Below are 5,405 nucleotides of genomic sequence, written 5' to 3' on the forward strand. Positions count from 1 at the left end.
GTGGACAGTAGGCTGGACCCAGAATTGAAGAGGGAGCACAGCGAGGCAGATTGCTCTTGAGAAAATGTACCATGTTTTTATGACCACAAGCTTCTCCTTGAAACAAAGACCCATCTTTTTAGTAATATCATTCCAGTGATACTCTCCAACTTTGAGATACAGAATACTATATTCTCTGAAGAACTAACTCAGAGGACTTAATTAAACCTGAGGGTCACCTAAAGTGTCATGGAGAAATGCAATATTAGATGAGCAAGCCTAGACATATTAAAAATGAAGAATTGCCTACAAGAAGTGGCATAAAGGATGTCATCAGACAGATGTATGTATGACTGGAAAACAAAGATGAACAAAAGGAAGGTCCTCAGCCTGTGATAACGGATCTTCTATGGGAGAATTTGGGCCAGAGTGGCACACAATGAGTAGGCGCAGATGAATTGCTATATGCATCACTGGAGGGAGTACCACATCAGTAAGAACACGGATCATTACAGATAAGTCTCCTGATGATTATCACAAACCTTAATTATGAAAATATCTTTGAAATCTGATATTTCCATCAAATTAACTAAATCAGAATTTCCCATATTCAGTCTCCATGTAGAACTTACAAGTCTCTCCAAAGATTTCTATTTAATGGTCAGCAGTGAGAAAAAAAAAGGCAGCATCTCCTTTTCTTCAAGAAATCGGAAGACATGATTTGGAGTCAGAAGACTTGGGTCAGAGTTGTAGTTCTATTCCTTACTACTTATGTGATCTTGGGCAAGTGACTAACCACGGGTGGGGAACCTGTGGCCTCAGGGCCACATGAGGCCTTCTAGGTCCTTGGGGACGGCCTTTTGATAGAGTCCAACTCTTACAGAGCAAATCCTTTTATTGAGGGGATTTGTTCTGTGAAGTTTGGATTCAGTCAGAGGGCTGCACTAATCTTTTAAGGCCTCAGTCTTCTTATCTGTAAAATGAGGAAACTAGACTCAATGATCTCCAAGGTTCTTCCCAATTCTAAATCTAATTCTGAGATTTCTTGCTGGCATCTCCTTTAAATAATATAATCAATAAATATGGCAGTTCATTTAACCATAGGCAGAGTAAACACTATAGAAAATGAGTTCATACAAGTTTCAGGACTGTCTATACAAACAAGTGGTAAAAAGGCAATATGTTGTGGAACATCATTTAGCAAGACAGCTGCATTTCTAAAGAAATGAAAATGTTTAACAATGTGAAGCTGCCAGGGGCCATGTGTAATGAGACCAGGCCATATTTTGCAGGATGATCTTTCCCTGCTTCAACAGGCAGTGGGAAGTAGTCGACTCTTGGCAGGCGATCTGTGTTACCCTTCTAAAAATAGAAAGTGGCAGCTGGGTGCCAGTTCTGAAAGAAGACCCACAGGTTTTAATGAGGCGTATCCGTTATTGAAAATGCTCCTGGAATTCTGAGCTTGGGTGCCTCCACCTGTTGAATGAGAACAAGTGAGCATTTAGTTGCAAATCCAGCTTCATTCTCTAATAGAAAGTCTGGGAAATATAAAAAGGGAGCAGAGGTAGCTAAAATCAGACAAAGAATGGAGAGGTAATGCAGACTTGGTTGGTTTTAGAACAAAGTACAATTTTTTAATGTATGAATTGAATTGAATTGAAAAGCGTGCACAAAATAAATAGTATTTTATTCTAACTAGACACCATTCTAACAAGCCAGATGATGTTCAAATAACATTAACCCATAAAGGAGGCTGCGGGGTAGTGGAGAGAGAACCCACCCTAGAGTAGAGGAGACCTGGGTCCAAGTCTTACCTCTAACGCGTGCTGGCTGGAGGACCCTGGCCAAATCACTTAAGCTCTCATAGCCTCAGGCAACTCTCTAAAACTATAAATTGCAGAGGAATTGTTAATTTGCATTAGTAGAGTGGTCCCCTCACCAGGAGCAACCTACATCAATGAAATCACAGGTCTATAATTTAAAAAAAAACAAAACCAACAATTAATCTAATTTGTGTAACTTTATTGAGGGAGCCAGGGTAGGTGATCTCAAAAGTCCCTTCCAACCTGAAGTCTCTTGGGAGTGAGAACATGCCTCAGTGGAAAGAGTAGTTTTAGATCTGGGAGTCAGAGGACCTGAGTTTCAATCTCAGCTCCTACATAAAACTTGGGTTCCCCTAGGCCAATCACTCAATTGCTTTAAGCCTCAGTCTTTTCATTTGTGGAACAGGTGGTTAGGTAATGGTGGCTAGGTGACCTCTGGGGTCTATCCCCAGCTCTCAGGAAAAAAAGAGAAGCAATTTGGTACAATGAATACAGGACTGAACTTGGAGTCAGGAAGAGGTGAATTATAGGCAGGTCGCAATCAGCCTGGTGTTCTCACACTGACAAAGGCATAGCTTAATAAGGTACAAATACGCATGGCATTTTGAAAAATTTTTATGATATGTTTTGTTTTTATATCGCCCATATTTCCAAATTTATCCTCATTTTCTTCCCCAGCAAGCTGTCTCATATAGTGAAGAATAAAAAAGAAACCAGGAAAAAAAAACCAGTAGTTAGGACTAAAACATATATATGTGTGTGTGTGTGTGTGTGTGTGTGTGTGTGTGTGTGTGTGTATGTTTTCTTGCCAGATTGTAAGCTCCTTGATGTCAAAAACTATGTCTTGGTACCTCATAATAATAACTGATATTTATATAGTGCTTTAAAGTTTGCAAAGTTTTGCAAACTGTTTAAGGTCTGCAAGATGTTTCTTATGTTGCTTCATTTGTCTCTAGCCAGTGACCAAAATCTCTCAAATTGATTAAGGACCTATTTCACACATTATAGGAAATTCCTTACCATTTATTTTACACTTTGTGATTAAATTCTAGGCCTGTTGTTTGGTTGACTGAGTCTATGGTTAGTTACATTTATGGTGAGTTTGGGACAGGATGGAACTACATCATCCCTCCCTTACATTTAACATCTTGTGATTACGTTCTGGGTTTTCTGTGATTTCATTATTGAAACAGGATAGAGTGGAACACTTCCCTCCTTCTTGCCACACACACTGTCTTACTTGAACCTCATTGTATCACTATGCTAGGCTGCTTAATCTACATTGAATTGAATTGGAACTATGTGTGCAGTTTCATTGTTATTTATTTTATATATACAACATTGCATCAAAGCATTTATTTCATACATACAACATTGCACCAAAGCATTTTACATCCAGAATGTTTGAGGGTAATAAGCATGTATGTGGATTTCACCACAAATGAGCAGTGACCTGAAAAAGATGCTAGTCACTGGTGTGCTAGTCATTGGGAAAACATGCTAGTGGTGTTGGAAGAAGACCCTTTCTGTTTATTGAGCTTATTTCTCCCTTCCCTTGCTGCCTATCCATCAGTTTGTACATGAGAGGGAAAAACAAAAGAGTACAATACAAGAAATGTCTATGCTCACACAAAGAAAACATCTGGAAATCAATTTTGCCATGCCTGCAGATCTAGAGCTAAGAATGCTGCATTTACTCCCAATAATATCAAACACTTGAAAAGGTGAGTGCTGAAAAAAGTGAGTCTATCCAGAGACATGGATATACAATTCCTTGCACTGGTTCAGGACCTGTTGCTGTCAGTGGCTGCTAAAAAAAAAAATCTTTAATCCTTTCCTCAGGCCTTAGCAAAGAAGGAATTCATTTTTGAATGCTCCATCTAAAAATATACGTAGAGTTCACATTTAATTGCATACGGTACCTCAAGTACTTCATTTTTTATCCTGTTTTTCCAGTTTAACATTAGCCCCAAAATCTGGTGCAAAGATCATTTAAACTGTATGTTTACTCGTGATATTTTTTTAAATGAGCAGGGTTATTGTGAATATGGAAACTTGTTTTTTCCAAGACAGGATGAAAAAAAAAAGACCTATGAGAAAGTCCTTACTAAAGAGGAATGGTGAGTAGACTTCTTGAAGCAGTAATAAGTAAGGTTATTTTTTTTCTCCTATCCTTGGCCTCTTGGTCTCATGACATTTGCAGGATCCAGTCAGAATCTGTAAAGGGTCCTAGGTATAGGGCAATCTCTAGGCTTTTTTTCTCCCAAAAAAAAAAAAAACACTGGAAACATTGAAGACAAAATGATGAGATTCCATCGCATCTCAAGAGTAAAACCTCTGAGTCAGTTTTATTAAAACAACCTGAAGTAAGGGATTCCATCTTCAATAATTAGCTCCTCTAATTCCCTCCCTGTCACAAGGAGCAATTGTGCCTGGAAATAGACGTGCTAAATTTAATTATGGTAGAATGTATTAGGGTGGTTTTTTTTAAGCAGGTTTATGAAAATCCATGTAAATGATTTCCTTTTCTATTTTAAGAGTTTGGGAAGGTCCCCCTTTTGTGATTAAGTCATAGACAAAGGAACCTGAAATCCTGGATGACATTATTTCCAGCTCCGATTACTGACTCATTCTATTTTCTTAGGCAAGCCTTTTAATCTCTTGGTTATCTTGGTTTATCCACCTATAAAATGTGAGTAATAACATTTACTATGAGATAGTGTCAGTGAAGTGCCTAGAAATCCTCAGATGAAAGGCGCCAGAAGTATTTTGTTATCTGAGGTATGACTTCACATTGCATGAGAAATGGAATATGTTCAGCTTCCCGATTTGCCTAGCACTTTACTTAAACACTCTTTCTAAGTCGGGAAGATTACTTTTTCTGTTCTGCATAGTTCTCAGCTTCACTTGTGTCTATTTGCACAGTTGGTAATTTTTTTTTTGTAGAGAGCGGATTGCTTTGGGGAAAACTTGAAAAATGACTTTGCTTTTCTCTATTTTGTAGAAGTTACATTCTGGCATTTAAGATGTTTGAACAGTTTTCAAACAAGGGGAGATAGCTATAGTAGACTGAGTTCTAATAAGCTTTTATCCATCATAGAATCATACAATTTTTTTCTTTTTTTGCTTTTTGGTGAGGCAGTCAGGGTTAAGTGACTTGCCCAGGGTCACGCAGCTAGTTAAGTGGCAAGTATCTGAGGCTGGATTTGAACTCAAGTCCTCCTGACTGCAAGGCTGAAGCTCTATCCACTGTGCTGCCTAGCTGCCCCTGAATCATACAATTTTTAAGGTAAAAGACCACAGAGTCCAAACCCATCAACACCTCTAATTAATTAATTACTTTTTACTGTGTTTTAATATCTGTAACAATGCTCTGGAGCTACTATCCCAGTGCCCACTCACACTGAGAAGTGGGGTCCCCTAACCATGACTATTACAACCCATGAGGGCTCTAGGGTTAGCCCTGGGAGATTGTTTTTCTAATACTTAAAGGCATGTAAATCTATATGTTCTGAAGGACCTCATCTCAGCTTAGTCCTCCAGAGGACCCCGCTAAGGGTATCCCAGTGGAACAATAGGGTGATTCTTCTCATACTGTCAGCC

Source organism: Phascolarctos cinereus, unplaced genomic scaffold, assembly GCF_003287225.1.
Source record: "Phascolarctos cinereus isolate Bilbo 61053 unplaced genomic scaffold, phaCin_HiC Scaffold_5;HRSCAF=322, whole genome shotgun sequence".
Lineage (NCBI taxonomy): Eukaryota > Metazoa > Chordata > Mammalia > Diprotodontia > Phascolarctidae > Phascolarctos > Phascolarctos cinereus.